Source organism: Chamaea fasciata, unplaced genomic scaffold (genome assembly GCF_029207755.1).
Source record: "Chamaea fasciata isolate MVZ Bird 193981 ecotype frontalis unplaced genomic scaffold, bChaFas1.0.hap1 SCAF_1, whole genome shotgun sequence".
In the NCBI taxonomy this organism is placed as follows: domain Eukaryota; kingdom Metazoa; phylum Chordata; class Aves; order Passeriformes; family Sylviidae; genus Chamaea; species Chamaea fasciata.
The window spans coordinates 64,125,051-64,150,138 of NW_027094086.1; the positions used below are offsets into that span (position 1 = coordinate 64,125,051).

Consider the following 25,088-nt stretch of genomic DNA (forward strand, 5'->3'; position numbering starts at 1 on the left):
GACATGCTGAAAACAAACTACCATGGAACTAACATGAAAACAATACTAAACTCCTCTCTCCAGAAAACATCATCCTTGATTTTGGATGAAAATGAGATGAATGGATAAATTCGAGGACTAACCCCTCTGTTTGGGATGCTTGTGTTGCTGCTAAGAAGCTGAAGGCATAGATGAACTTTAATTTTTTATGTGAAATGCCAAACATCAGATTTGACAATATTTTTTCTACATAGAGCAAAACTAGGAATAACACTTCCTTTCCAGTCACTATCTTCATAAAACTGACATTTGTAAAAGCTAATGCAGTTCAGAATTATTTTTTTTTACTCTGTAGTAGCTTATTATAACATTTTTCTAGAAACACAGATACTCTGGTAGCATGTTACCTTTGTCGTATCTGATACATGTACTTTCCATAAAATGACCTTCATGCTAGGCAGCCAATAATATTTGCAAGTAAAACCTGAAGACAAATGAAGGTCTGTAATAATACACTGAAAGGTTATGTTTATTGATTACAAGACTGAATATTTTCACAGTGATATTCCTTCCTCATAAAAATGAAGCATGAAGTGGGTTTTTTTGTTGGTTTTTTTTACAACTAGAAGTATTTACAATTGTTTTACAGAAGTGGTTATTTAATTTTTTAGTGAGTTCATAGAGTGCTCAGGATCAAAGCAGTAATTCTAAGTACTGGTTGTGTACAGAATGAATTAAAAAAAGAAAAAACAAAAAAGCAAGACTTCCAGAGAAGGTCCACCCATATGCTGCTCATACAAATTTAAAAGCCTAGCTTCTTGAATGTTAAACAATAGATAATGAAATTTCAATAAGTTTAATGTCTTTCAAAAGTGTAAACAAAGGCTTGTTTTTGCAAATTTTGAAAGGTGCTTTAAAGCAAGAAAAGAAGAGGCAGGACAGGAAAAGTATGAGGGTGTGGTGAAGATTTACAATGAGGAAAGGAAAAGAATGACAGGATAACATTCTGATTAAAAAGCAAAAGAGCAGAGAAGCTGTTTAGTACTCTGTAAGTACCGCTGTAAATGGTACTGCTTCTCAGGCACAAATACTTCTTAATACCATCAAAATTCTACAAGCATTATGTTATTTACTCTGAGCACCTCTTCCCTTGAAAAATCTGTTCTAAAGGAAGAAAAAAATTTGTTATCATACTGATTTACTGGCACTTGTGTCATTTTTTTAAATTATTCTTCCTTTTTGAAGAAATTCCTGCAAATAAAAAGTTGAAACAACCTGAAGACTGTTTGAGGTGAAAAAGTCAGATGGGCAGAAAGTAGCACTTTCATGTGCTTTCCCAGGCCCGTCAAAATGGTCCCTGCATTAGCCTGAAGGTAGTACTATAAATCTTTACATATCAGCAAAGATCAAAATATGAGGACAACCATCCTTTCCTATAGAAAATAAAATAAAATGCAAAGCTGAGTAGCCAAGCAAGATTTGCCTGCCGGGCTGAACAGTCTTCTGTGTATCTCTTTCTGACATTTGCTTGTGCCATTCTGAAAGAGAAATGAGAGGACTGAACCTAATTAACCCTTATCATTCCTGTTCTCTCTGTTACTGAAGACTACCTTTCTAAAGCTATAAATTGTTTTCTGACTAAGAGAAAGCAGAGAACTTGATGGAAGAGCTAGAAATGGTCAATTCTTCATCTAAAGGAAACCATGTCCCCAAAACAAAAAAGAATTACATATTTTGACTTGAAAAAAACCCAAAGATTTTTAATATATTGTATTTTTGCAAGGGATTTAAACTTCCCTTGGATCACTTACCTGAGATATCATTACAACTGGTTTCACTATGGCCACTTTTATCAATGCAAAATGAAGAAAAGAAATTCATCACTTGCACAGTACTGAGGCTTTTAAACTGTATTATAGGCTATGTTCTACAAAACCTACAAAGGAACAAAATAAAAATTATCAGCCTTCTTGCTTACATTCCTTAAAAAAAAAAAAAAAAAAAGCATTTTTCTAATGTATTTTTTAAAGTTCTGTCTGCAGGAGACTTTTCATTTTGCAGAAGCTGTGGGATGAATGGACATCTATGAAGAAATTCTAGCTTGTAAACACAGAACAGCAGAAAAGTTGAGCAGGTTTCTGATTTCTCCACTGACCTTTGGTTGCAATTGCCATATTAATACATGACATTAATATTGACAAAGGTCCCAGAAGGCACTTTTGACCCTGAGTGAAAGCAAGGGCTATTCCCTGAGGGGAAAAAAGAATGGCAACTTGAGAAGGTGCAGTGCAGAGAGACGTTGGAAGTGGAGTGATGTGATGGATTAGGAGGTGCCTGCGGGCAATCCAGGTCCTGCCTTCTCACTCTAACCAAGGTGAGAGAGAAGGAGTGGGACAGCTTGTCCACACAACTCTCCTTTACCTAGCACTGGCATTTTATAGCACTTTTTGTTTGGAGCAAGTCACAGTAGCTAATAATTTCTAACAGAAGTAGATGGTATAAAAAGAGACTCGTTGGGCTTACAGTACCAGGCTTCCCTCACAAGAATAGCATTCTATTCAAATAAATTCAGTGCTTCCTGTGCGAGCCAAAATCAATGGCTATGTACTTCCTGGATAACACTGGATCAGTTGCTATGGGCTACTTCACCTTTCACTAAGTGCATTGGTTTCTGCACATTTCTGTGGGTTTTTTTTTTTTAGATAATCCACATAAATTTGAAGGATCTGGCTCCTCTCTTCAAAGGGTTAAGCTTAATTCCTAGCTACATGCACTGTCACAGTGCCACATTAAAATTAAGAGCTATTCAAAGAAAAAATAAACCAAACTTAACATTTTCAAGAAGGAAGAAAGCTTTAATCTAAGCCTCTAAAATACTACAGATCATTAAATCACATTTTAAACAAGATCATAATTTACTACTCTAAAGTCTTCCTTAAACAGAACTGTGATTTGCATCACACTACATGAAACTCCTACTTTTTGCTTTTTTAGAATAGAGCTGTCACATGAGATGTTTGTTTTGGAGAAAAACATGCTTCTACTTGATTTCAGCAATTCATTCTGATCCAGTCTTCTATATTTGCTGCATTATTTTTTTCAGTGAAGGCTGCACAAATCTTCTTGTACCTGGTGCTGCTGCATATTTGTTGTCAGGAGATCTGTACCATTCCTGCTGTCTAGGCAGGAAATACAAAGAAGAGGGCACATGACATTGGGTAAAAGAAGAAAAAAGTAGACAAAATGTAAACAATATTCATTTAAATATATAAAATAGGGTAATATTTTATTAACAATATTTTATAACTAGCACTTATGATATATAATTTTATATAAATAAAAGGAAGATTTTCTTCTGTAAAGCATCTGTTTTTCACAATGAACTACACTTTCTTGTGTTTTTCATATGTCCAAACTGAAAGATCTATCATATTACTTTCCATACCACCCAATGACCACTTTAAAGTACTACCTTGTTAAATTTCCAAGTAGGAAAAAAAAAATCAATACAAATGAATAACAATAATACGAGAGTCTCTTTAATTTATGCTTATGTGAATGAACACCACACCACGTTATTGAAGACTCATAGACTTCTGTGTTTTCATGAAAATACCTCAAGGATTTTGGTTTACTCACCCTCTACAAATTGTACTTACCAGTTTTTTTTGAAATATGACCATACTAAATTCACAGTTGAACTTACGTGTGTTTTCTATTATCATTTTCTCGTTATCTTAGTCAAAGCTCACCTCACTCCTTACTGCGTTCCCTGGAGCAAAGATAGACACAACTTTGATAGATGATATCTGGACAGCAAGTATGCAGCACCTGTTGTGGTTATACTTGACAAGACTCATTGACATTTTTGTACAGGGATAACTTGATCTTTCCATCACGGTATCTAAAATGCCTCTAAATACAAAAAACCTTTAGTTTAAATCAATGGTTAGGGTGATTTGTTTTTTCCTGAGTAGCAACACATTATAACGCAGGAAGTTTCCAGTCTATTTCATTCTAAGAGCAATGCAACCATGATTTAAATATTTGCTGCTGTGATATACAAACATTTTCAGACCAGGTCGGCCAACTGACATTTTTCCCAGGATTACTTAAATATTAAAAATTGTGCTAATCCTAGCCAGGCAAGTTCATTATAGAATTAGGAACAGAAATGTTAGGAACTAAAAGCTCTTCTCTTATGTATATCTTGAAATGCCTAATCACTAAATAAGAGTATATGAATGAACATTGACATCTGAATTTTTCATGATATCAAAAAAATACTGTGATACAACCATATGTAATGATACTATTAAATCAAATATTATGATAGGCTAATAAATGTATAGCAGGGAGAAATAGAAGTATTGTGTAACTTCCTGGTTTAGAACATTCTTGCTGTAGTGCATCCACTGCAAGGATGAGTTTAGACAAGTCCAAAGGTAGCTTCTAAGTGGAAGATCAGCGTACAAAAGGTGAGGGGCAATATGAGCTCCTCATATGTGAAGATATAGGTATAGACCGACACCAGTCATTCAGATGCCCTGCTGCCTTACCTAGTGTATTGCCCCTAATATAGAGTCGTGTTTCTCTCCTATTGCTGTCTTTCCAGCTCATGAATCTTTCATTCCTGTGTGCACAGTGAGCTGAGCTTTAGCAGGAGTATTGAGGCCGTGAGAGCAGGACAAACTATTTTATACAAAACGCTCATCATATCATTGTTGTGGTTTAATTAAAATGTTTGTGACATTTATGGTTAACCCAATTGATTTAGGTTAGGAGTCCTCTCAACCTGACCCCAGGATCAGGACTCTCAGGGGGCAGAAGGACTTCACTGCGTCTTTTCCTTCCATAAAATTGTTAAAGGGAAAGGGCAAACAGATGTCACCCAAAGCTTGCCACATAATCAGGTTCTCTGCTAATGACAGAGACACTACATCATTATCATAGTTGGGATTTACAGCAAGGAATAAAGATTTCCTGACTTACAGTTCTTAAGGCATGCCTTTCCTCTTTTTAATGTACCTAATTTTTGCCCAAGTAACTGGGCACACTGTTAGAGTTTAGAAATCCACCCAGAATAAAATAGATCTAGTGTCATATCAGGGCGCTGTAAACTTAATATTCTTTCTTCACTAGAATAGATAGTGCCAAAAGATAGAAGGGTAGCAAAACTTCACCAAAATAGCCAACCCCCTGCTCAAACTTAGGAAATATTTCCCCTCCACTCCCATTAATTAGTGGATTAGTAGATATATTGAAATATTTTTCATCTGATGTGAAAATGCATACCATCTAATATTTCCCATTTTTCTTACCAGCAATTGATTTCACTAGGGCATTTCTCAGAGCCCTGGTTATTTCTCCACGCAGATCATTGGAGAAGCTCATTAACTCCAAAAGTGAATTTTGCATGTCTGATAGAAGATGTTTCCTTTCACTTTGGTCCTTGAACCTTTCTGAAGCTTGGTTATACAGTAGAGACACTATCAAATACCTGAGATTAGCCCAGAGCACAATGCTAATAATACCAAGGCCATGTGTTTGGCCCCTGTACAGGCTATTCATGTGAGAGGTGACCTCAATGGCTTTTGCGGGCTGTTTCAACCTAGAATATCCTGTGAAACAAATACTTACTTTTCATGTAAAATTAGGACAATTTTTTCACAAGCTATTGCTATATTCATGTATTTTGTTCTTCACTCTATTGATGGAAATGATGACATATCCATGTACTATGCATTTAGCCAAGAAATTAAAGATTTCTATATCTGTATTAAATCTTATCCTTCAACTCCTCCCTTTAACCTCTCCTGAAAATCCATTAAAAATCAAAAACTCTAAAGCAAACAGTTTAATTAAATGGCTATCAGCTAAACACTATTTTTGAATAAATCATTGGTTTATTCTTTGCACAGCAATTGCCTAATCCCTACTGACTCTTTTATATGAACTCAAAATTGATGCTGCTAATGCTGCTCAGAGGCTTGCTAATGTTTTCATTTGATCATGCATTTTAGGATTTGTTTTCTGGTTGCAAGATTGGTGTACAGTTTCCATATTTTTGGTGCCAAGAAAAAATTAAAGAAGGTAATTACTTATACTCAAGATCTCTCTGTTATTTCATAGGGCTTTACAAATATATCTCAATTGAATTTGACCAAATAAATCTGGTTTTATAAATTGAGTAATCAGGTACACAAAAACCAGCTGCTGCAGAACAGGCAGCAAACAAAATTATAGTAGATAGAAAGTAAAAACTCTCATGAAAATAATGTAAAAATTAAGAATGTCAGTATTATAGAGAAGAGAGGTGAGAAGAAGAGAGGGGGAGGCAGGATAGGGGAGGGAGGTTTGTCGCTGGCTCGAGTTAAAAAGGAGTGTAGGGTTACTCCAGGGTGCCTTTGATAATAATGACAAGATTGTTTGCTTCTCACATCTGTAGGAAAAAAATGAGAGGAGAAGATGGAAAAGAGGTCCTGGGATGTACCAGCTGTTGATGTTGGTCCTCCCTGCTGAGCCCAGAGCATTGTGCCCCTACCGGAAGGCATCGCAATCTGTTGACATCTCCAGCTCTCTGCTACTTCGGGACACTCAGCTGAATCTGAGGCGACAATCATCTGGCTGAGTGAACAAAAATCAGTGCCTACGGTGAAAAAGCAGGAATAACACACAAAGCAGATGGCTGGAGGCCTGCTCATTCCTGTTTCTGGGGCTGTTTACACTCTTAAGTGACTAATTTTGACATGTTATACTACTAATGAAGTTTTTCGGTTTGACCCAGCAAACTGCATGTAGTGCAGTCTGGGACCACTCTAATTTGATGTCTGCAGCCCAGTGCTATTTCTGATCTACAGAAAGTCAATTAAAATCATGGTGAGTGAGCAATCAAAGTGAATTTCAGAATGACAGCTTTCTCCCATATATAATACTCAAAATGTACAGTTTTACATTTTCTCAGAGAAAGTATCTTGAAAATTTCAAACACTGGTCTTTAGTATTTATTCTTCTGGGACTGAGATCACAGGCTTCCAAGAATAACGTCACCATCCAGAAGCATGATGTTTTCTCCAGTCTTTCCTGTATTAAATTATGCAGACCTGTAAACTGCAAGAGAGTATTCTATGATGAAAATGTTAATATTCCAAAAGCACTTTAAAAAAAAAAAATCAGTTTACTGCCTAACTCTTGCTCCCATACCTGGAGGCTGTTGGGATTGCATTGACAGAACTGCAAAATCTAGACCTGAAACACAGAGCCAAAATTTTAAATATTTCAAGGCAATTTAGAATTTAGTAAAATGTCATGGAGAAGCTTGATCAAAAACTTATTTCATCCAAATCTGACATTTTAGTTTTTCTTCTCAAAAGGCTATGAAGGTTATTAACCATTAGAACCTCAGATATCTGACAGTTATTGAAACTGAAAAATAAGACAGCCACCTGGATCTATCCTAGTCTGTGGATATCTCCTCTGCCTCTGTCTTAAACTTATTCATAGTCTCACAGTGATGGTTCCATAGGCACTGTGGATCATTCAATTATTATCCCTCTAAGTAGTTAAAATTAAAAATAAAATTTATCAACAAACACTTTAAGGTTATTCTGGGTCTGTTACGGACAAACAATCCTAATAATACTAATGCTTGAATTACATTCTTGGTTATGTCAAAACTAAAGAGCTTGCCTAGTGTGGAAGTATTTTTCCAAGGTCTTGAATTAATATTAACAAAGAGGAAACAGCAATTGTTTTCAAGAGCCCAGATGTGGACTTACCTTAAGCACCACTGGTTGCTAATTCCTTAACATTAGTCATCTAATGTTAAGGAATTAGTCATCTAATGACTAATTCCTTAACATTCTTCAGCTTCATGACTGCTGGGGCTTTTCCATTTTAACCAGGGCCATACCAGTTGACCCATATCCCAGTGGCTAAGTTATTCAGGGTGGAAGGAGCTTTGGGGGTTTTATTTACCATGTGCTATTCACTAGCATTTCAGATCTGGTTAATCTAAGTGGTCTTTTATTATAGCCTCTCCAGCTAATGAGAAAACTGTGTATATTGAGGTCTATATTTGTCCTATCTTTAGGAAAAAAATTCTATTTTATGGAAGTGATCTCATAAAAGAATCATCTCAGTATCAATAAAAAAATTGGGCTGCTAAAATGGCACAAACTGTAAAACTGTGACTGATTCCCACCTGAAGACCTACATGAGGTTCTGGGATCCACAGCACAAGGAGCACTTTGACCTGTTGGAAGCACAGAGGAGTCCATGAAAACGATTGAAGGACTGGTGCACCTCACCTGTGAAAACAGACTGAGAAGGCTGGGGTTGCTCAGCCTGGAGATGAGAATGCTCCAGGGAAAACTTAAAGCACCCTCCAGTACCTAAAGGGGCTACCGGAAAGATGGAGAGGGACTTTTTACAAGTGCCTGAATACAGAACAAGATGGAATGGCTTTAAATGTGAAGAGGTTAGTTTTGGATTTGATATTAAAAAGAATTTCTATAATGTGAGGGTGGTGAGGCACTAGAACAGGTTGTCCAGAAAAGCTTTAGATGTCCCATCCTTGGAAGTATACAAGGTCAGGTTAGATGAGGCTTTGAGCAAACTAGTCTAAAAGAAGATATCCCTGCCCATGTAAGTCCCAAAGGTCTTAATGCAGTCTTCAGTCAAAGGTTTAATGCTCAAAGAGATATTTCTCTTGTGTTACAAAATGTACGGAAAAAGTATTTACCTTTCAATATTTGCATAAAACTTTTTAATTAATTTGGTTTTGTTTAATTGTCTCTTTTTTTCCCTTTCTCTCAGTCAGCTAAAAAAAACCAAAACATTTTTCTAGTACTCACCAGGATATAATTATCCAGACATTACTTAATATGGGAATTTTAGGATCTTGTCACTCAAACTGATTCATATTTTGATTCTTCACATCCTTCCTTTGATCAGTAAGAAAACTCTGAAAAAATTCTGTTTCTTTATTTTAGACCTCTGAAGAACAGAGCAAGAGAAAATAAACCAACACCACAAACCTCCTAGATGCCTTTTTTTTTTTTTTCTCATTCCTGGGGCTCAGAGGAAGGCAATTACGGCCTTCTCCCACCACTCAGGCATTTCTAATTTTCTAACTTCTGAGCAAAGTAGCTGTTGATTCATGCACTTGATTCATTTTCCCTTCACCATTTTAATCTTCCCTGTCCTGTACTGCCCACCCATCTATAGAACTTGACTGTAACAATCAAAAGTTTTAGTTATCCATAAGGTAACTGATGATCCATAAGATTAAGGAGATAATCTTAAATATCCATTGTCTCATGTAATGAGTTCCACAACTCTAGTAAGAATTTTTTTCATATTAGGAAATTTTGCAGTGACTTTGCAATAATTCATCACGGCTGAAAAAGGCTCCAGAAAACCACACAAGAAAAGGACTTTTTGCATCAGAAATTCAAAATACTAGGTCTTCTCCTGACACTGTTCACAGATTAACAGAGCATGAGCAGTGGAATAAAGACAGGATTAAGTTTAGCAATAACTGGTACAATCTGAGGACAATATTGGTGCCACATCTCTTCGCAAAGTAACAGCAATATAAAGGTGTCAGTGTTTCCCTAAAGAAGAAATTGAAATTTCTTTTGCATTTTCCAGAAACAGTGACTAACGACAGAAGAAGTATTAGCCCAAGTTAGATAAATGGAATAAAATTCCCAGACCTGATCAGATAGGAACTTTCTGATGAGCTGCCAGATATATATGAAGAATGAAGTTCCTATCTTTCCCAATAGGTTTATCGCAACCTGTTCATTAATGTGAAAACTTCAAAGTTCCTCATCTTCTGTAGGACTTTGCCTCCAATTATCTATCTCAAGGTTATGACTGAATCTTATTTTATTCCTTACTGGGAAAAAGAAATGCAAAGATAAAGAAGGGAAATTCTTATAGGGTATGAACTGAGAATGAACTGACATCAGGAGTGATTGCTGGGCTTCTGCAGCCCTTTGTGAGCTTAACAGCTTTTACAGGACTTTTCAGCCTTAGGGTTTATCCAACTTCCTCTGGAGATTGAGCTGGCCGTGAACTGTTCCCAAAGAGGAGAATTAGGGATATTTGTTCTTTAAATATGCTTCATAAATGTGTTTGCTGTTGTCCAATGCTTGACACTGTGTAGATATTAATTAAGTGCAAAAAAACTATTTCCTCTACTTTGTTCAGGGGAAAAAAAAAATCAGCCCTGATAGGTTTCACAATCAAAATTATAATCTTTCCCAAGCATGCAAATTAACAATTAGAACATCTCAACAATGGAATTCCACTAATCTCTCCACAGGAGAAAATTGGTTATCTGCCTACAGCACCAATTAACCAAACAAAAGCTGTTTAAAGCAGAAAAATAGACAGAAAATTTACTGGGATTGAATTGTTTTACACCCCAGATAGACTTTCCCTCCCACTGTGGAGCTGGATTTAGGGCAGGGGGTTGTGTGTGTGTGTGCAAGCTTCTGCAAAAGGTGTTGGCTTGAGGCCAGCAGGAAGTGAAGTTCATTGTTTTAGGAGGTAGAGAGTGGTCACTGCAAACTGCATTGCCGCATTCCACTCTGCCTGTGGACTTCAGCACAAGACGATAATAAAATCACAGCCCTCTTCAGCACTTTCAATGCTTTTACTATCCAGGGCTAAAGACAAGATCATGAACTAACTGGACTATTGGGATCATTCAGCTTTCCATTCCTTACTGCAAATATTCCTTTTTTACTACCTAATTTTATCTCATGCAATGGTTCTGGAAATATCTGTGTAATAGCATCAGCTACCCCTGACATCCAATAACAAAGAGTTGCCCAAAGTTCAAAAAATAACTCTCAGATTTAGATAACATAAACATTGCCAAAAAAAAAAAGCTATTATCTCTGGGTGTGGCCAATCTCAGTATTAACACGTTTAAATTTTGACCTACCTGAAGGGAACACCCAAATCATTGAAGCAGGTGATGCTGGGAAAAGGCATGTGAAAAGCAAACCTCTGCACCTACAGAAACACTTTACAACTTGGCTGTCTTCCAGTTTCATAAAACAAGGGAAATATCACTTGTGCAGGTGTAGTATAACTCATTTTGGTTGTATGTAAAAATAAAACTTTCTTTCAGAAAGCACTGCTTGCTCTAACATGATTTTGCGTCGGGTTGGAGCGTAACAGGGGTAAGATATTAATATTCTGGGACAAACCTACATGAACAAAAAAAAAAAAAAAAGCTGAGATATTTCTTAAAAATAAAAGATTGAAATAAGCTTTTTTTTTAATTGAACACAAAAGAAGTTAAAAAAAGGAAAGGATAAACTGACAGTTCTGAAAATTGAAACCTTCCATCTGTGTAACGAATATTAAGCAAAGAATGGTTATGGATCTTCCTCTTCCTCCTTCTTGTCCCCTAAGAATGCCTTCAACTGACCTAGCTAGGCTTATCAGAGTAAAATAGAACTATTACTCTTTCACTTTTTTTAGCAAGACAATATTCTTATGCCTGTATCTATGACACTTATGTGGAATTTATACCCTGGCTTTTGTGAATTTGTAGCTAATACCTCAGTAGTATATGACTGTCTTTTGAAAAAGAATTTATTTAATGTAACTACAGAGTCCAGAGTCTTCTAGGTATATATCTCCTGGGCAATATGATTTAAACTCATGTAGAGTGAACAGTAGCATTGCAAGTTGTGGGTAATAATGTTTTAAAGTTTCAGAGGATTTGCTTTGCCTTCATGACCACACGCTCAGTTTTTAAAGTGCCAAAGTTCACTCACCGATCCTAGTTACAAGAATATCTTGCCTCAACTGAAAAGGCAGGCTTGCTGGAACAGAATGTTTATTAATCAATCTGCTTTAAAAGAACAAGTTATTTTGGGTTGTAAGGTGCACAAACTAAGCTGTGCATGAAAGCAAGCCCTTGAAGGATGAAATTCAGTTCACCCTGACTAGATCTCTGAGATGACCCAGCCACTGGCCATATTATTGCTTCTTTTGAAACTCTGTTAATTTGTTTATTCATCTTTGCGATTTGTAAATAAAAAAATATTTTTGTGTTTACTCCTCCCACACCCCCCAATCCACTTGTGTTTTGCGATAGAGGGGACATCATTATATACTTCTAAAGGAAGTCCAGCTGAAATGTCTACAACTAAATCTTACAGTTAAAATTCCATTAAACAATGAGATGCATTTAGGAAGCCAGAGAGAGAAAACACATTTAATAACCTAGAGGCTGGGTGCAACTTCATGGTGCTTCAAAGTAGTTTGTATTTTAAATCCTAGTATTGCTTGAGGCCAAAAACTGACTTTATTACATTTCAAAATGAAAGGAAAAAAACCCCAACAACCAACCCATGCACCTGCTTTTGTAACTGATTTTTTTTAAAATACTGACACTTAAAGAAGGAATATATTGTGTAGATAATATAGGTCATCAGTTTAACAACAATAACAAGAAAATTCATTATCTGAAAAACAAAGCACTGGAGTTCAACCCATGTTGGCTCACTGAAACAAGAGTACTTTAAAAGTGCTACAACTCTACACTATAAAGTGGAATATTTAGGTTATCATTCTGGCTCTATGTCTGACCTGCTCTACCACTTCAAGACAGATCCCAAAAAATCTTAGTTATTTAAATAAAAGCCATAATGAATGTTAAATATCTACAAACCATGTAGGTCTGTAAGAAATGCAGCCAAGTACATAAAGCCACATTCATGTGAGATTTAAACTTTTAACAGCATGGCCTTTAAAACTATTCCAAACTTACCCCACTTTTTTACAGCAATTTCATGATGAAATTAATCTGACAGGTGTGTGGCATTGTTAGGACTATACACTCCTACCCCATGAAAGATTGCAAAGCTGAGCCAGAACAGGACAAAAGGATTTTCATTTAGTTTCCAGAAAACTTATCCTTTCAGATAAAATGGTTTATAGGTGCAAAGAACAAATGAAGGTTTTCTGTCTTTTCTATGCTACATGACCTGAGGGCTGGCAGAAATGATGAGCCTTTTTTATTTCCTAAAAGGATGGGAACAATTGAGGCTTTATGTACCAGTGAAACTCTGGTAAAAGACAACTAAATATTCTCCTTTCCCTTATTAGTTAGTTAGACTGTAGTTTCCTTATGGCTTTTTACAGGCTGAAAATAATTTAGAAAACTTTTAGCCACGAGACTCGAATTTTTTCAAGGGTCAGAATGTGATATAAAATGTGATCAAAGGAATATTTATTTGAGAACTCTTGTGAAATATGATCTGTGAGAATCAAATAAGATAGATTATATGACACATTCATATTTAAATATAGACATCTTTTGAAAGGAAATCACATTTCTGTTAGAATATTCATCCTTCCAGGAAAATTTCACAACACATTTAAATAAGTGCAGGATGCTCCTAAAAACTCTGAACAAAATCCACATAATTTAGACAAATTTTTTCTCCATTTTGTGTGTCTAGAACAACTGTAGTATCAGCCAGCCATACTTCAGCCTATACATTTGATAAAGCCTCTGTGAGTAGACAGGCAAAGGGTAAAATAATGGAAGCAAAGATGTGACCTGCTGTGAGCTGGCACAGGGTTCAGCTTCTATGCAGAATGGCCGCCCCACAGTGGCTTGCGCAGTCTCACATGTTGAAAGATAATAACAGTGGATGTGGTCGTGTAGGAGTTGCAAAGGTTCTAAGGTGAAAGAGGATATGAATTTTTTAAATTTAATCTGACAATTTATTTTAGCTAGAGGAAACACTGACCACTACTTTTTAAAATTTATTTTGGTGCTATTTAATGTTACTCCTCCAGCAAGCACTCAGTTAATTTGACAGGACTTCATTTGTAATCCACAGAACAATAGATGGCCTGAGTAAAACTGTGCGCTACCCTCCAGATGTTGCATGCACTGAAACACCTGGAAGAGCCACAGGAGAGAAGCAAGAATGACCGCTGCATTTGCTAAAGTAGCAGCTGTATGTTCAGCAGGCAGAACACATTGCCCTACCTTCAGCACCTATCATTTCCATGCCTTCTGAATTTATTAAACCCTTGACTTAGCCCATCATATAGCTACTGGCATGTTCTGTTTCCCATGGAAAAGATCTTAGTGGTTCTGTCTTCCCTCAAGGTAAAATACCATGAAACCATAAGTACAGCTTTTAGTGCTTGATTTAGTGTTTATCTGACTTCAGATGTGGACCTAAATGCTTTGCTGGGTTCACATTTTGTCTTGCCTCTAAGTCCTGCCTCTGTCAACCTCCAGTTTCATGTGAGGGCATAAGAAAAGTAACACAGCCTTATTGCACCATGAACTGTCTACAAGAATCTTCTTGTAATCTCACAGGTTTTCTCTTAAACATTTTTACAGTGACACAGTCCCAAAATTTCACCCTGCTTCATTTAATGTCTTCTGGGTTTGCGATGTATTTTTCCTTACTTTTAAGAAGCTGGGTGTCAGTATGCATACTTTTTCATAACTAGTACAAAAAGACTTTTCTCATGGTTTTTTCCAAGAAAACTCTACATAATTCTGACTTGTGCTTAATCCCCCAGCTCTCAAGAAACCAACCTGTTTCTTGGTCCCCCAAATATTTCATCTTTTGTTATTTGCGTGCATTTTACAAAAGAATTGTAGAAAGAGGCCCAGACCACAGAAGAAAAAGTCAAGTCAGTAATAGCTAAATAATATTGAGTGAATAATTATGAATGATCACCTTTTCCACTGACATCTGTGGTCATTACAATTTCCTCTGTTTACCAATGGACATGAGAAGGAAAATGAGCCTCCCGAAACTTAGAATTAGGTAAGTACCAGTCATGTTTTCTATTCCAAGTGCAATTACCACTCCAGTTTTTTTCCCTATTCAGGCATGTTCAAACACTGTGTTTTATTCTGGTAGTCTCACTGAAATTAGTACTTTTCAACATAAGGCTGTTAGAATTCAGTCTTCATTTCATGGATTTATTATGTCCTGTTGAGCAACTTGCCCCTAAAATGACAACACCACAGAGATACTAAATACTGAGCTTTTCAAAATACAGAGAGTATCAAGTTAGGAGTTTGTTTAAAAACAAAATTATCTAAATCAAAGTAACATTCTGGAAATAGGGGAAAAACATTGGGGTAGATGCAATATCCAATTCATCTTTCCAGAACAAATCTCTTCCACCTTTTTATTCTATAAAATTTCTTTACCTTGGCAACAGCAATTCTGTGGCTAATCTGAAGTTATACATATGCACTTTGATCTTCTCACACATGCAGCCTGAAAGAAATCCTGGCTACCATGTAGATCTGCTCCCTTGTCTCCAGCAGTAACATAAATTTGGGTGTTCTTCCTCTACTCAGCTAACAATTTTCACAGAGCCTGTTAGGAGCATTCTCGTCTGTGAAACATTTATACTTCCTTCAGACCTGTTTGATACAGGCAAATGCATTATTCCCACAGCAAGTAGGCAAGAACAAAGATATACAAAAGATGGATACCCTGACCTTGTATGCTTTGCTTCTGTATCTTTTAAAATATGCTCAAAATACAAAAGTTTTCACACTTTTTCAGCTGGACTAAGAAACCTATATATGTATGAATATGTGCTGGAACAGTTTTTGGCATCCCATCAGAGACATCCTTTGGAATCCACTGCAGCTTCATCCAAAAGAACAAAAAAAAGTTCTCAGGTTTTTTTGAACAAAAACTGAGAATGAACTGAAGTGTCTTCCTGAGAATTGTTACCCTCCAGGTGTTATTTTCAGTGTTAATAGATGAAGACAAAAAAACCTGCTGGTCATGTCCTACAGCTTTTGTCCAGGCTAAACCTAACCTGTAGCTAGAAGGAGCTCTTGTGGATTATCAGTAAACTATCTTTGGCAAAATGCAAATTAAGTTGTAAATATATAAAATTTAAAATATCCTCAAACCTGTTGGCTAAGAAATCTTTACATTTTTGTATCTCTGTTCCTTTGTTTCTTTGTTTCTTCTTTCTTTTTTTTTAATTTGAATGAGGTTTGTTCTTTGATAAAAAAGACATATCTACTTGAGCAATGTTTAATGTAATAATACAGATAAAGTTTTATACAACTTTAAAAGAATTTCTGGGTTTCTAGCATTTTGCTTACAAAACTTCACATAGTTTTCATTTGCAGAGCAGTTTGTAGAAATATCCCCAGCAGAGGGAGTGGCTCATCCTTTTGAGATGAAGCCTGAAAGATGAGCAAAAGCAATTTTTACTTCTGCTTTACACATGAAAAATAGTGTTAAAGACAATAATTAGTTAACTGTCTGTTGAAAAAAAGCAGTTTTACTCTGTTGCCAGTATGAAAGAAGAGCATGTTGGGGTGTCTGCATGAAGCAAATACAGAGACAATCAAAGATCCAATTGCTATGGTAAGTTTCAGAAAAAAACCTAAATTTTCTCTACTTTGTACCTCACATTTTCATTACACCTAATTACATACAGAGTAGACATAAGATGCCTGAATAACAGAATTTTAAGCTCACTTATCTTGATAGTATGTAGTTATTTAGACCTAGTTTTCAAACAAATGCATAAGGAGATAAATTGAAAATCACTGGAAAACTACAACTCTAGGCCTTTCTGGATACAAATAAGTATTGACAGATGAGTTTAAGTGGAGTTATTCTGATTTATAACAGTTGAGTATTTTAAGATAGGAACTTTAAGTGAGATGGATCTTTTATTAAAAAAAAACCAACCCAAACTTTAAAATGAAAAGCAAGTTTTAGTTGGTTTGTAATTCATTCTTTTCAGCAGAAAAAATTGCTATCAATAGCAAAATACAGGAAAGCTTAGTTACCTAAAAGACCAAGGTGTGACTACAACAGATTTGTTTAAGCCAAAGAGCATTCCCTGGTTTCCAAACTCCTCTTACATGGCCACCATTTTCCCCTCAGTTTTAACATAATAAGGGTAGCTTACTATTTCTTCTGATGCCTGAAAACCCACTTAGTAAATCAACACCATGGCATTTAATACCAGCACTCTGCTGTACCCCTGTGTGGTGCAGTGTGTGTAGGTCCAGTTCTGGTGGTGTGGCCTAATGAGACAGGGTCCACTATGCAGGGATTTACCCCACAGAGGAAGCCAGGGATTTCTTCCAGGGTGAAATGTGCTTTAGTTGGTGATTCAGGCGCCTCCAGAATCACTCCCCTCAGTAAAACACTAAGGAGCACATAGATTCAATAGAGGTGGAGAGATTTCATTGTGCTCAGTTTGCACAGGGTCTGATTGCAGCTAACTTGCACTGAGCATCCCAAAACCACTTTAGGGTAGGGATATATCTTGGAGATCAGGTCCCTAGTTTCAAGGGCCCCAAAAGCCCATCCATCAGTCAGAAATATAGTTTTCATGGCAACCAGCTGTTTTTCCAAACACTCAGCTCTGAGCATCTGGAAAAATAGTTAGGTAAATTCTTCCATAAGTCATTTGTGTGGTCACTACATCCGATACTGCTCAGTTAATCTCCATAATGCATTGGGTTTAGTGCATATGTTCAGAGTGACATTGTATCATTAGCCTGAGCTGGGAGATTGATTGACCTGTGTGGGACTATAAGAGCTCCCTGAGAGTATTGCCTCAAATGGGGGCCAGAGGAACAGTCACCCTGGGCTTCCGGAGGGCAGACTTTGGCCTGTTGGGGAGACTGGTTAACAGAATCCCTTGGGAGACTGTCCTGGAAGACAAAGTCCTGGAATATTGGATGTCCTTCCAGAAGAAAATCTTAAAGGTGCAGAAGCAGGGTTTGAGTCACCATCCCTGGGTATTTTAGAGATGTAAAGGTGTGGCACTTAAAGATACGGTTAGTGGAGGACTCGTCAGTGCTGGATTAATGGTTGGACTTGATCTCAGAGGTCTTTTCCAACTTCAGTGATTCCAGTGTTCTATGAAAAAAATCCTAAAATTACTTGTTCCATTTAGTTATTAAATTATAACTTATCACAACAAGGTTTCAAACCAAAACCTATACACTGACAAGACACATACGGCAGAGAAGAGAGAGTTACTAAACACAGAGAGTCTTTATACAGCCATAGCAGAAACTGATTTAGATCTCTAAACCTGGATATTTTCTCAGTTTGCTGTATTAGAAATACTGCATTTTCTCAAAAGTCTTCTAATGAGTCCATCTTTTAATTTTATAGCATAAGAAATGTCATCCCTCTGTGAGGAATGTTTTGTGAGTGTGGGTTGATGGAATTACTTAAAATTATATTTTAATGGGTTTTTTTAACATTTTTTCCAAAAGCAGTAGAATTAAGATTATAAGACCTTTTCCTTTACAGTGGACTAATATTATCTAGATTTTTAAGAATTTTCAAAAATAGTTTGATCCATTTAACTAATTAAAATTAACCTTAGTGGGGAAACCACTCAAGTGCTAATGTTAGCTGATTGTTCTTAGTATCCCTGTGGGATTACTGTGGCTACATCAGGAATCATGAAAAGTGCACTGTAGCTGGAAAGGAAAATACTGGCTGAAAACAGTGAAGATACTGTCTGATACAGAACAATGCCTGGGTTATAGCCGACAAAGATCAAAAAAGAGGAAACTCTTAATAAGAAGAACATTTGTGTTTCCCCAGGGCTGTGATGACTCTTCATGACTAGCTTTCTGGTTGTAAGTAGTGGATGTTTACATTTGATCAGACTTTCTAGCACACCACTAATTTTGCACATGTAAAGAGAAAACTTGCTCATGCTCACTTTCCTCGTGTTCTTCTCTCTCTCTCTCTCTCCTCATCCAGACAATAAGGAGAAGCTGCAAGAACCTCTGTGCCCCAAAGAACATTGTAGGTCAGATTCTCTGGATTCTCTGGAGAGGGATTCTGCTATGATAAAGGAAATAAGAACAACAAAAAAAATCTGTCTCTAACACACTGTAATACCCTATGTTCTCACCTGGTACTCTAGTGCACAGGACATGAAAGTAAGCTTTACACCTCCTAGCACAAATATAAAGATGAAAATAACAGAAATCTACATGCACCTTTCGAAATTCATGACATTAAGAAAAATTGTACTAAAATCCACCAACCACCTTGCTGTATGGGTTTTTCAATCTAAAATCTGAGCTGATTCTTCAGCTCCAGTCCCCTAGAGATAGGTCTTTTCCTTTCAAACCCTTCAAGATGTACGTTTCTTCTCTCAGCTTGATAAGGCTATTCTCATTTCTCCTGAGCATAAGAGGTAAGAGGTATTGAAATATCTTTGCTTTGTATTTGCCATTTTGAGTTAGAGAAGAGAGAAGGACGATTGTCATCAATCTCTTCATTACAAAATTTTTAATTTTTGATTTTTCAAAAAATTTTTGATTTTTCAATTATGCCAAAATTCTCTGCAGAAGTGAGAGGACAGCTTTTTAACGTAACTAAATTTTAGAGGAGTTTATGTAGTTTCACAGGTTGGGTTTTTTTTAAAGGACAATACATAATCTGCCTGTCTTAATAGTAATTTTGTGTTACCACAAGCACTGAAATTTATAGCTTGGTCTGAGAGCACTGAACAAATGCAAGTCTGAGCAGGTGCCATTAATACCACATACAACCATCTCTTAAGGCAAACGCTTACTGAAAAAAAAAAAAAAAGGTATCAGAGATTTTCTTCTTGGGTCTGGAGACGAGCTGTTTTGTAATGAAGAGTTGTGGTAGTTTCTGAGATCAGCCATAACTGCTGGGTAAAAATATCAGTGCCTTGTCTTCACTGGCAATAAGGATGAAAACTGTCTGAAAGGCAACCTTAAGGAACAATAATTTTGATGCTGTTGACTGATAACAATTTGACACTGATGCTCCTCATTGATTTTGGTCAGAGGGGGACAAGATATTTGGGAAGGCCCTCTGCAAAATTCCCATTGCTTTAATGTGTATACAAAATTCAGCCATAGAGATGCAGCTGTGGGGTGCCAGCATCTGGAAAACTTGACCATCTTTTAGTGCAGTGACTGAGAGAGATCACCATGGACTGTGAGGAGTGCAGCAGTAACCAGCATGATGTAATACCTTCAGCAAGATTCCCAAGGACTCCGTGGGATGGATATACTCCTCTCCAGGACTCCAAATTTGCAAGCAGCATTTCTGTTACTTTCTCCAAACTCACTCTTCCTCCCCTCCTGTACCTCCTATTTATTCAGAGGTAGTTCCAAAAGCCTGCAGGGTTCTCCTGCAGTGGAAGAGCACTATGGTATCTTGTAGGCAGCCTGCTAAGCAGTCATTCAGGGAAGAAGATGCTGAGCTTAAGACCCTTAAAATGATCGCTGTTTCTGAGTGTGGCAGATATATAGGCACCACCTGCTCTCTTGCTCTCAGCTGGGAACTCTTGAAAAATGTTGTTAAGAAACTTGGAACCAAAGGACTGGAAAAGTTGCTTCTCACATGCAGTTTTATGGCTTATGCCTGGATCTACAGCTACCATTGCTATCAAAGCATTTTGAGGACTTCCAAAAAGCTACAGTATGTCCTCTTAGTCCTTAAACAAAACCCACATACACACTTCTGATTGATTTTATCTCCAGTTCACTAGAGTATTTGAACACAAAACCAGATTTTGCTGAACATGCATATGTAACCATAAGAACTTAAATTTCCTACTAATGTACAAAGGTATCTGTTTTCATCACCTTTAAACACTCTGACTTTCAAATATAGAATTTTTTTTTACCATGTAAGGAAGAATGGAAACATGGAACTTTCTTCCATGGTGGGTCCTTTCAAGTTCTGTGATGATTTCCCTCAGCAGAACATAAACTCAAATTTCATAGACAAAAAGAGGGCAGGTTGAACTTTATTACCAATTACAATACCTTTGATGACTCCACAGTAGTCACAGATAAAATCAGGTTAGGGAAAACAAGTTCACATCTTTTGAACTGGGAAGAACATAACAATTACTTACCAAACAATTAAAAATTATTAATTATACCACTGGATGTAGGCCTTGCAGGGCCTAAAGAATATGTGCTGCTTGCACTTGCATACACTCATTAATCACAGTCTGTTACTGTAATTTTAATGAATGTTTATCTTATTTTCTTTTTGTAATCTAATTACTTTTGTTTTTTTAACCATCGTCAGGGATCACTTTTTTTCCGGCATCCTGCCAATTAGCCCCCTTTAGATGTGAACAATTCAATTCATTATCATTAGGTTTCTCTTTTTAATCCCACTTCTGGGTGAACCATAGAAAGAAAATCCAGGAACAGAAGTCCTTGCACAGCAGGGGGAATGAAATGTGTTCTGAACACCAGAACAATTATGTGCAACAGTTCTTCAGAATGGTAGTCTAATCTCTTTCTAAACTTGTACCACATAAACAATTAGATAACCTGTCATTTCTGCTTTAGTATTAAATTAATTTCAAATTGACTTTAGGATTGAGGAAAAAAACCTGCTGGAGTGAATCTAAGCATTTTGTGTTTGTTTATGTTTTAATTGGCACGTTGCAGCTATCCAAATCACTTCTGTGATGCAGATGCTATTACTACAATCCCAGTTGATTATGAGAGCCCCTATAGTAAAGACAGGAAAAATCAACCCACCAGATTACCAGATTTAGTGAATAAAGTATTTCTAAAAGCTGCAGGAATTTTCAAGAAGCATACATACAATTATGCACCAAGAGTAGAAGATGAGCAAACAAACACCAGCATGATACTTCTAGCAAGAAATATAGGATGGTGAGTACTTAATCATAAAGTCAACTATTTGAAAGCATAAATAAAATTACAAAATTATTTTAGTAAACCAGAGACTAGAAAAGCGGTCAGAGTAAGCATGAGGCAATTGAGAAACATAAGAGCATGACCAAGGTTTCTTTGTTAACAGAGATAAAGGAAGAAATGATAAGCAGCACCACCCGCTTTGTAGGTTTAGATACCAGAAAGAGAACAGGCACACTGCCAGGCTGCTAACTAGATCCACTTCCCTGCCCTGATGATATGACCACACAGGTTCTGGTGTTGTCACTGTGCAGTGGCTCAGGGTTAGCAGTTTAGGTGCTACAGTGATTGCTCGTACAGTCAAGAGGGCAGTGAGTAACGCACTGAAAGAGCAAAGGTCTGACAAAATAAATAATGAAGGAAATATGTGGGGGAAAAGCTAAACTGGCTTTCCTTCTCAGGCAGATGAATGTTTTCCTTCAGCACATTCTCTTTTCAAATTTTAAGTATGTTTTCTGTTAAAAATAAAGATTATATTAAAAGTTTTATGGGACAAAAATACTGTAATACCAGAAATTCTCTGCAACACTGCAAAACAAAGTATTTCAGCCTATCAACCAGAGAGTCTTGAGCTGGAAATCATCATTTAGTCTTGGCTTAAGGCTCAGACATTTTTCTGACTGACACTGGCCAGCATTCTAACTGCTAGCATGCTACCTGATGTGGCTTAAGTAACTGTAATGTCCCTCTTGATAGATGGAGAAATATATGGGGTTTATTGCCCTGTCTTTTTGTCTCTTCTGAGAGAGAAAAGGGGGGAGGTTTGGAAAAAATATGATGCCATTGCCTGGCAAAGACAACAGGCATTTACTCATTTGGATTGGAAGGTTATTAGAAGCCTTATCTGTCTCAGTTCCCTTGACTCTGCTACCACTCAGAGACAACAAATCGGTTGACAGAGTGTAAAGTTTAGATAGCAGTTAACTAATCAGATGACAAGTAAAACAGTCTTCTAAAAACTTATTGAAGACAGACACAACACAGGTAACAAGGTATTGGCAGCTTGGTGTTCAGTCTTGGGAACTGAGAGGTAGTTCTGCTTCAGAAGTTCTGGTGAACTCAGCTTCTTGATGGTCAGCATTTCACAAGACTGTCGAGTTCACAACTTCCTTGTTTTTATGATTGATTGTATTTTTTCCAATTCTTTTTTCAAATCTGGGAATATATCCACTTGACCAGGCAATTATTTTTCCTACTAACAATACAATCTTTCAATACAATACAGTCTTTCAAAGTGTACTTGACTCAGCTCCCCTTATCTCTATTCTGTCTCAGGCAACTTCAAACCACAAAACAGTACTGCTCATTACTTTTTTTGCTTCAGTCAGAGGTATCTTATGCCAATAGTTTTTCATGCCAGCTGTAGGTTATTCGGTCTACAGCTGAGGTGATGAGACAATGACAGATTAACATTCTCCAGAGTACTCTCGTGAATTATAATTTCACACACTTCTTTGTAATAGCAAACCACCAAATTATGTTTTCCTGCCTCCTATACAGTATTGGAGAGTTTCCAGTGTGTCATGAAAGAGACCATATAGCTGAACCAAAAGATGGCAGAGAACAATGCAGGATTCCCTCTGCCCCTGCCAGTTTTGTCAATTCATGGTTTGCTACCATGTGGGGGGCCAAGGGTAAGCTGACTGTACTTATTGGTAGCAGGTTAACAAAGGCACCTTTTACATGAACTCTGGAAACAAACCAAAATTGTCTGGAGTTCTTGCTGGAATATCAGAAGCAATGAGACTGGAACACATGACCCTGGAGTTTTCCTATGTCCTGTTGAAGAGATGAGGAAAAGTTCCTAACTTGATGGCTTGGTTTATGTGCCACATTTTGGGGTTCATGTTTCCTGGTCCATCTGACCAGCTTTCCCATTCTGTGAAGCATAATGGTCAATGCTTACTAATCAGTTAAATGTACTAGTTGTTAACTCCATCCCTCTGTTGTCACTCAGAGTCAAGGACCTTTCAATCTCTCATATCACTGGTTTGACGTGCCCTACTTGCCAGTATGTGCCACCCATGGGCATTTTCTAAGGTAAATGTGCCCTTTTGAACCTTTTCACTACCTCCTTCTTCTCTGGGGAGTGAGGAAAGACACTTCACTGTTGTTTTCTCCCAAAAAACACCAGAAAATCTCATTAGGTTAGCAGTTTCTTGTTGCCAACATATATGATATGATATGATATGATATGATATGATATGATATGATATGATGTCATAGCATATGCCATTTATCTAAGGACCTATTTTTAAAAACAATGCATGGACCGTTGTCATTTTTTAATCCTGACCTGGAATTCGTTCCTGTTGTAGAGTAAAAATTATTTTGCATTTCACTGAGTAGAAAAGTAATTCGGTGGGAGATTCCTCATCAGGATGGATTATGCATGACAGGCAAGTTATGCAGAGAGCAGAAAGCAAAAAACCAAATTGGTTCCCCCACTTGATTAAGAAAGATGTCTTTGTGAAATATACCTGTTTCAGCAAAAAAAGATAGGTAGATGTTTTTACAAACTATAACTTCTACTGATTATGGGAAGTGCTAAGGAAAGGAACGCATAAAGTCTTCTCTGAATATATCACACCCACTGATCCCATGCTAAAACTAGTCGGGCCAGATGAGAAAGAAATTATAAACAGGCTGGTCAGGGAACTGTTCTGTGAGCATGACACTTTTATAAGGATAAACAAGCCAAGGCAGAAAAAAGTTGATTGTTTTCTCCCCAGATGCAGTAATGCGAATCTGGGTAAAAGAAATTGTTCCAACCGCAGTGAAACAAATGGTAAAAGTTAAAAAGAATTAGTTTTTATAACAGCTTTTTCAGTGAAGAAGCAAAAGGGAAGAAGAAACAAAGGAGTCAAGATGTCGTTTTTTGTCCAGCTCCCCCCAGCTTCCTGGTCTACCTGGTATTTTTTTTGTTCAACTCCCCACAACTTCCTGGTTCTACCTGGTAACAACATTCTCCTCTCAGGTTTCTAAAATAAGAATTCCCTTTTTAAATTTTGAAGATACATTTATTTTTTTCTTTCTCAGTGAGAGTAAAAGTCTCTCCATGAGAAACAATATCTCATCTATTTCTTCCAAGTGTGTCTTCCAAGGATATATATAAAATTAGAAAAAGAACTCACCTCTCCCCTACAAACCTGAAGCTTACTGCCACAGGATGTTTTGCATTTCAAAAGTCTGTGTGAGTTAAAATGCAGTTAGACAGCTTCATGGGAAAGGAGGATCCTCAAGCACTGTTAAATGCAGTAGCTCAGCTTTCCTCTGAAAGCTGGAAAGAGAAATGAGCAAGTTACTGCACACTTTGCCCTCTTTTACTTTCTTCTTCAATGCTTCT

The 25,088-nt window shown here is 36.9% G+C and overlaps 1 long non-coding RNA gene across 1 annotated transcript; it reads right to left on the minus strand.

The window, feature by feature from the left end:
- Window positions 1-2,862: 2,862 nt before the first annotated feature.
- On the minus strand, window positions 2,863-5,452 carry LOC136302341 (uncharacterized). Its single transcript, XR_010724043.1, has 3 exons — window positions 5,301-5,452; window positions 3,732-3,894; window positions 2,863-3,158 (listed from the first exon to the last, which is right to left on the minus strand). It is a non-coding gene; the product is annotated as an uncharacterized lncRNA (long non-coding RNA).
- Window positions 5,453-25,088: the final 19,636 nt, after the last annotated feature.